The sequence below is a fragment of the Heterodontus francisci genome, chromosome 12 (genome assembly GCF_036365525.1).
Source record: "Heterodontus francisci isolate sHetFra1 chromosome 12, sHetFra1.hap1, whole genome shotgun sequence".
Classification (NCBI taxonomy): domain Eukaryota; kingdom Metazoa; phylum Chordata; class Chondrichthyes; order Heterodontiformes; family Heterodontidae; genus Heterodontus; species Heterodontus francisci.
The window spans coordinates 90,489,444-90,498,331 of NC_090382.1; positions in this window are offsets into that span (position 1 = coordinate 90,489,444).

Here is an 8,888-nt window from a genome sequence, read left to right on the forward strand (position 1 = left end):
ATCTTGTGAGCGTGTATCTGGAGGGCCTCCCGGCTCCCTACGGATACAGGATATCTCTCCTACTTTTTACCTCTTCCACCAATACCTCGAGTGCAGCATTGGTAAACATCAGAGCTGGCTCTTGCCCATGATGTACCATCCCTCACTGTTTCCCAGGTCAGATTCGCCTCTTGAATAACTGCCAGTGTCTGCTCCAGCCACAATGCACCACCCCTTTAAGAGGTGCAGGCCAGCTTTAATGGGTGCTAGTAAATTCCAATTTTGGGCCCTTGCTGATGCATGCAGCCAATCAACAGTGCAGTTAGCTTACAGACAGCAATGCAAGCAGCACAAAATTAGCCTGATGCCTAGATTACAATCAATGGGCATGGGTTACTTACGCATTGTGATCCATGTGCCCGTTTTCAGGTACTATCCAATTTAACACACACTGTCTCTTGGAAGGCAGTTTATATTCTGAATAGACAAGCATTTTCTCTGTAGAATCAAAATTCTATGTTTGATTCTTAAGAGTGGGAACTTTAATTTTTAAATATGTAAACCTTTTGTAATGCCCAGTAAAGACACTTCATATTCCTACTTTTAAGATATGAACGTTATTCAAGGTGGACTCTTTAAAATTGACTCTACCTTTTAGAAAAAGGTAGACAAAGCTGAAAAATGACCGCCAAAGGTCAAATGACCTGACCTGTGTATATACAAAAGGATATATTCTAGGCTAAGAGGTGCCAATTACAGCCATTCTGAAACCATCAAGAGACATTCCTGAATTGAATGGTTTCTTTTGAAACAAAGAAGGTGTGAAGTAGACAGAGCATAACAGAATGATTCCCATTCAAACATCAAACAATGGTCATGGTTATTATATCTTGGCCCATTGTATGGTCACAACAGGGGAGAGGGCAATGCGTCTCCTAACAGAAGCTAATGTGAGGGTTTTTTAAAACCTTAAACGGTAGCTCTGGAGAAGGAGATCACACAACATCACAGAAGCACTCCAGCCAGGGAAGGAGACCAGCCAGGCAAGGAAGGAGCCCTGCTGTTAATTCTACACTTCAACATGGTGCAGCAGAGAACTGAAAGTGACCCACCATCTCCAATCTAAAATTTTAACAACCAGAAATCTACAACACCTTAACAAGTCAAGACTACAAACAACCCAGGCCTGCATCTTTAAAAAAGATTGTTCTACTTGGAAGAATTAACAGGTTTACTGTAAACCACGGACACCAATCACACCTTGAATTCTTACCCTTTACCTTCTATCTTCTCTTGAGTGTGTTTGTGAGGGTAAATGTGTGCGCGAGTGGTGTTGTGAACACTTCGGGGAATGAATACTGTTCAACAAATAGTTAATCTTCTGTTTTAAACCTACAAGAAAACCTGTCACTGTCTGTTTATTTGACAGGTAAAACACCCAGGGGCTAACTTATCATTTTAAACAAAACATGATTGTTGGGAGGTGAACAATGGGAAACACACACATCCCTTACCACCAGTGTGTAACACTTTATACTTAAAGGATGGTGATGGATGTATTTTTGTAAACTTAGTATGCACTGACGACTCTTTGGTCAGATGCAGTAGAATAGGGCAGTCCAAACTATGTCCTAATGACCACATATGGCCCCTGATCTTTGACCCACACAGCTCAGGCAAGTTAGTTCTTTTTGTGCTTAGCTTTACTCATTTATTTATTTATTGTCTGAAAGCCCAAAGGTTTGGAAAGAGCTTTTCATGGCATTATTGCTCCATTTATGGGCAGGTCCTAGATCAGAACCCCCCAAATTTCTTACATTCAGCATAGTCATAGAGTTATACAGCACAGAAACAGGTCCTTTGGCCCATCGTGTCCATGCCGGCCATCAAGCACCTATCTATTCTAATCCCATTTTCAAACACTTGGCCCATAGCCTTGTATGCTATGGCGTTTCAAGTGCTCATCTAAATAGTTCTTAAATGTTGTGAGGGTACCTGCCTCTACCACCCCTTCAGGCAGTGTGTTCCAGATTCCAAGCAGCCTCAGGGTGAAAAAATGTTTCCTTAAATCCCCGCTAAACCTTCTGCCCCTTACCTTAAATCTATGAGCCCTGGTTATTGACACCGCCGCTAAGGGAAACGATTTCTTCCTATCTACCCTATCTATGCCGCTCATAATTTTGTATACCTCAATCAAGTCCCTCCTCAGCCTTCTCTGCTCTAAGGAAAACAACCCTAGCCTATCCAGTCACTCTTCATAGCTGAAATGCTCCAGCCCAGGCAACATCCTGGTGAATCTCCTCTGCACCCACTCCAGTGCAATCGCATCCTTTCTATAGTCTGGCAACCAGAACTGTACACAGTACTCCATCTGTCGCCGTACTAGCGTTTTATACAGCTCCAGCATAACCTCCCTGCTCTTATATTCTCTGCCTCGGATAATAAAGGCAACTATGCCATATGCCCTCCTAACCACCTTATCTACCTGTGCTGCTGCCTTCAGTGATCTATGGATAAGTACACCAAGGTCCCTCTGACCCTTTGTCCTTCCTCGGGTCCTACCATCCATTGTATATTCCCTTGTCTTTTTAGTTCTCCCAAAATGCATCACCTCACACTTCTCAGGATTAAACTTCATCTGCCACTGCTCTGCCCATCTTACCAGCCAATCTATATCGTCCCGTAATCTAAGGCTTTCCTCCTCACTATTTACGACACCACAAATTTTCGTATCATACCTCCTATATTCACGTCTAAATCATTAATGTACAAACAGCAAGGGTCCCAGCACCGATCCCTGCAGTACACCACTGGTCGCAGGCTTCCAATCGCAAAAACAACCCTCGACCATCTGCCCCCTGCCACTAAGCCAAATTTGGATCCAATTTTTCCAAATTGCCCTGGATCCCATGGGCACATACCTTCTTGACCAATCTCCCATGCGGAACCTTATCAAAAGCCTTACTAAAGTCCATGTAGACTACATCAACTGCTTTACCTTCATCTACACACCTAGTCACCTCCTCTTAAAACTCAAATTTGTCAGACACGATCTCCCCCTGACAAAGCTATGCTGACTATCCCTGATTAATCCCTGCCTCTCCAAGTGGAGATTAATCCTGTCCCTCAGAATCTTTTTCCAATAGTTTCTCTACCATTGATGTTAATCTTAGACACATTGGCCTATAATTACCTGGTTTATCCATACTACCCTTCTTGAATAATGGTACCACATTCACAGTCCTCCAGTTCTCTGGCAGCTCTCTTGTGGCCAGAGAGGATTTGAAAATTTGTGTCAGAGGCTCTGCTATCTTCTCCCTTGCCTCACATAGCAGCCTGGGATGCATCTCATCTGGGCCTGAGGATTTATCCACTTTTAAGGGCGCTAAAACCACTAATATCTCCTCCCTTTCAATGCTAATTTGTTCAAGTACATCACAATCTCCCTCCCTGATCTCTACACCTACATTGCCCTTCTCCATAGTGAACTCAGATGAAAAGTAATCATTCAAAATCTCACCGACTCCACACACAGATTGCCACTTTGGTCCCTAATGGGCCCTATTCTTTCCCTGGTTATCCTCTTGCCCTTAATATACTTATAAAACACCTTGGGATTTTCCTTTATCTTGCCCGCCAGTGTTTTTTCATGCCCCCTCTTCTCTCTCCTAATTACTTTTTTATGTACCCCTCTACACTTTCTATACTCCTCGAGTGCCTCCGCTGTTTTCATCCCTCTGAATCTGACCTAAGTCTCCTTTTTTTTCCTTATCCAATTCTCCATATCTGTTGACATTCAGGGTTCCCTGGACTTATTGTTCCTACCCTTTACCTTTACAGGAACATGTTGGCCCTGAACTCTCACTATTTTCTTTTTGAATGACTCCCACTGGTCTGATGTAGACATTCCTACAAGTAGCTGCTCCTAGTCCACTTTGGCCAGCTCCTGTTTTATCAAATTGAAATCTGCCTTCCCCCAATTCAATACTTTTACTGCCAGTCCATCTTTGTCCTTTTCCATAACAACCTTACAGATTTTATGGTCACTATCCCCGAAATGCTCCCCCACTGCCACTTCTACCACTTATCCACCTTCAATCCCTAAGATTAGGTCCAGTACCACCCCTTCTCTTGTAGGACTCCCTACGTGCTGGCTCAAAAATCTCTCCTGTAAGCACTAAGAATTCTGCCCCCTTTAAACCTTTTGCACTAAGAATCTCCCAGTTAATACTGAGGAAGTTGAAATTCCCTACTATTATTACCCTATTATTTTTACACCTCTTTTCTTATATATCTGCTCCTCTATCTTTCCCTGACTGTTTGGAAGCCTGTAGTACACTCCCAAGCAAAGTGATTGCCCCCTTTTTGTTTGTAAGTTCTACTCATATCGCATCATTTGAGGAACCTTCTAAGATATCATCCCTCCTTACTACAGTAATTGACTCCTTGATCAATGGTGCAATGCCACCTCCTCTTTTACACACCCCCAGTCACACCTGAAGATTCTATATCCTGGAATATGGAGCTGCCAGTTCTGCCCTTCCCTCAACCATGTCTCTGTGATAACAATAGTATCATATTCCCATGTGTTAATCAACTGGGAATTGTTGATCCCTCAATTCATCTGCCTTACTTGTAAGACTCCTTGTTTTAAAATAGATGCAATTCAGCCTTGCATTATTCGCTGTGCTTTCCAGACGGACTCACTTTCTCTTCTATACTTGGCTGTGCATCACCCCCTACTGTATCTTCACTCTGTATCCCATTCCCCTGCCAAATTAGTTTAAACCCCGGCACCCTCCCACCCCCAACAACACTAGCAAACCTCCCTGCAAGGATGTTGGTCCCACTCCGGTTCAGGTGCAACCCGTCAGACTTGTGCAGGTCCCATCTTCGCCAGAAACAGACCCAGTGATCCAGAAAACTAAAGCCCTCCCTCCTGCACCATCTCTTCAGCCACACATTCATCTGCTCTATCCTCCTATTCCTATACTCGCTAGCATGTGGCACAAGGAGTAATCCAGAGATTACAACCTTTGAGGTCCTCCTTTTTAATCGGCTACCTAGCTCCCTAACTTCTTGTTGCAGGACCTCATACCTCTTTCTACCTATGTCGTTGGTACCAATTTTAACCACGACCTCTGACTGTTCACCCTCCCCCTTCAGAATGTCCTGCAGCCGCTCCGTGACATCTTTGACCCTAGCACCAGGAAAGGACCATACCATCCTGGAGTCATGTTTGCAGCCACAGAAATGCCTATCTGTATCCCTTACAATAGAATTTCCGATCACTATAGCTCTCCCACTCTTTTTCCTACCCTCCTGTGCAGCTGAGCCACCCATGGTGCCACAGACTTGGCTCTTGCTGCATTCCCCTGAGAAGCTATCTCCCTCAACAGTATTCAAAGCAGAAAATCTGTAGAGTGGGAGATGGACCCAGGGAACTCCTGCACTTCCTGCCTAGTTCTTCTACTCTGCCTGGTGGTCACCCATTCCCTTTCTGCCTGAGCAGTCTTTACCTGCAGTGTGGCCACCTTCCTGTATGTGCTATCCACGATGATCTCAACCTGGCAGATGCTCCACTGTGTCCCCAGCCGCCGCTCCAGATCAGAAACGTGGATTTCGAGTAGCTGCAGCTGGAGACACTTCCTGCACACGTGTTCGCCCTGGACACTGGAAATGTTCCTGATTTCTCACATTGCACAGGAGGAACACTCCACACTGCCCAGCTGCCCTGCCATGAGTTACCCTTAATTTACTCCCTTAAATTACTCAGAAATTAGAGATATTTACACGAGGGACCTTGATTCCTTAAAAAACACGACTTACTATACAAAATATTGATATAAATACAAATTAACAGGAACATGAATTTCACCTTTATACATGGCATATAAGGCTCAGAAACAGCTGTTTGCCAAGAGCCCAAAGTCTTGAATAACTTGGAGAAAGCAAGAGTGAAATGCAAGGTAGTTCAAGCCTTCCCTTTAGATTTCCCCAACGATGTTCCTAAATCTCAGATTTAAACACACCAAGATTTTATAAAATTTCAAATTCACTGATGTGTGTCGTTAGGAATGAAGTTGAGGCCAGCCAACCAGCTAAAAAATCCCAGGATGAACAAAAACAATTTGGATTTATATAGTGCCTTTAAACATAGAGAAATGTCCCAAGATGCTTCACAAAATTATAATCAGAGATTAACCCTGAGCTGAAAAAAAGAGGTATTACGAGAGGTGACGAACAGCTTATTTAGAGAGGAAGGTTTTGGGGATCGTCTTAAAGGAAGAGAGGGGTGGAGAGGCAAGAGGTTTAGTCGGGAATTCCAAAGCTTAGGGCCTAGACGGCTGAGCTGTAAAGATGCAGTACATTGTGAACCACACAGTTTGCTTTTAGAGAAAGATCTTTATCCCACTGTTTGGTACCTTAGAATTTAGAAAGAACCATCCTAATCTTTGTCATGGCAAATGCAGTATGCTGTTTTAGGAGTAATTTTACAGTTGGGTGAGCTTGTTTCAATCTAACAATTTCAGTGACTTAAGCAGATGCAAACAGAATGATTGATATTACTGTTACGATTCAATGGGCTGCATTTTAAGAGTCCGCTGCCGAAGTAGGCGGTGGACGTAAAAAATGCACCCCGCCCGCATGGAGCGCTGTGTCATGGAGCCGTCATGATTTCAAATGGGGTGGCTCATTTGCATGCTGCAGCACCCTCCTCCTGCGATGACATGGAGGAGGTGGGCGAGCCATCGCAGGCAACAGCATCTGGCGCCAATGTGCAGGCTCGATTTTTAAAGGAGCCAGGTCAATTGAATTACCAAAATTAGAAACAAATTACCTTGAAATACATTTTCCCACCCATCCCCCCAATGGCATCTCAAAACATTCGTGCCCTTTACCCCCCACCGGAATTCATAAAAAAATATGACCTACGACCAACACCCCCACCCCCCCCCTCCCCGGTGTTTGGCACCTTTGCCCTTTACCCCTTCCCATCACCCCCCCACCCCCGACCAATCCGCGTTGTTGTTACCCCACTCGCACAGAGAAAAAATCCTCCTCCCTCCCTCCCCAAAGGTGTCACGCCACGTTTCCTCAAACGGGGATTGAGAGGCGCAGCATTCTCGACCGCCCGAATGAAAATGGGTGTGGCAATTAAGGAGACGACGGGACCTTCATTAAATGAGGTATGTAAATTAGTTTACATATCGAAATGGGGGTCCCGTCACCAAATGGCGGGGTAGTTGCCACGAAGCCTCACGCCGTTGAGATCAGCACGGGGCCTGCTGCCATCAGGGCCGTTGGTGGCCCCCCCCCCCCGCTAACATTCCCGATGGCGGAGGGGCTTTAAAATCCAGCCCAATATCTGAAACATTCTGACAGTAGAAATATCCTTTCAACCTTGAACTCTTATTTTGTTTCTGCTGCTGTACACATGTTTTGACATGTGCATTACACACCATTTAACATATGTCCTGCAGAAGCTAGCCCATCTGCTATGTGGACTGGTCAGTTGATCTGCTTCCACTGCTTAATTAATAAAGGGCACAACTTCCTGAAAATCGATGATTGTAATTTACACCATATATATTGCACTGTACTTATCACTGCAATATCCCAACTATCAAAGAATGCAACATAGTCGCAAGATAACCACAGATGAGGCAGGCCCATCTTAGTTTATCCATCCAGAAAGACAATGTTTCACCATTGCAGCTTTGGAACTGGTTCTTGAATGATTTCAGGGTTCTATCTATCCAGGAGCACATTCCTTGTGTTGACCACTCTGAAGAAATACTTCCTGAGATCAGCCCTAATTTTGTCTTTTACTAATTTTGGACCGGTTACCTTTTTCTCCCAACTCTTGCAATTTAACTTTGAAGTGATTTTCCATACCATTTGTAACTTGCATAACCCTATTAAGTTCATCGCTAGCACACCTGCTTTCATGGCTCGCAATACCAAGTTTCTCCAGTTTTTTTCCCCTCATTGCACAGATCTCCAAAATTGAGGATTTGCCGAGCGGCTTTTTGGACTGCCTCCAATGCTTGAATGTTTGCCTTGTGTCCAGTGAATAACTGAATAACTGTTGAATTCAGGAGACCAAAGCTACATGCAGTACTTCATAAAGAGGTCTCAACAGAGACAATTAGGGGAAACTTTAACACCAAAACAAAAAGGTGGGTTTGGTTCGAGCAGGAGGTTAAAATGTTAAAAATCTGAATCCCAAAACCCAACCCACCTCCAACTCACGCACTTCTGGTATTAATGGCGGCGGGATGGGAGGGCAGCCAATCCTATCACAGGAGGCAGGTGGGCAATTTAAATATTATAATGAGGCTCACACCTTTATATTGATTCATGATTTCAATTTAACTCTGGCCAACTGACCGGCCAGCTTTCCTGGACATTGGGAGACCTGGCAGCTAAAGGTGAGGATTCCTGGATCTTTCCACTTACCTGCTGGATACTGCATACATGCCTTCCCACCCTTTCCGCTCTCCCCCCAAAGGCCTCTGATTTCACACCCATCCCACCTTCCAACCTCCCACACCTTTTCTGTCCTCTGATCTTACCCTGAACACCACATTTTCCATCATCAATCCAGCCACATCCCTGCTCCCTCCCCACAAGCATAAAAATCCAGCCCATAGTTTTAAAATCTCTAGATTTATATGTATGGTCTGTCCAGCAACCTTCGCCTTGTTCAATCGGTGATGAACACCCACCTAGCAGCAAGAGATTGCGAGACCCAAACATCCACGAGGAAGGTGGTCAATGTCTCAGCCCTAAACCAGCCCGACTGAAGAGAGGAATTCCAAATGCAGGTCACAACCAATGTGGAAAATCTTCACACATTCAACTCAATTTCAGAACCATGGGAACAAATAAAGTCAGTTGTATTA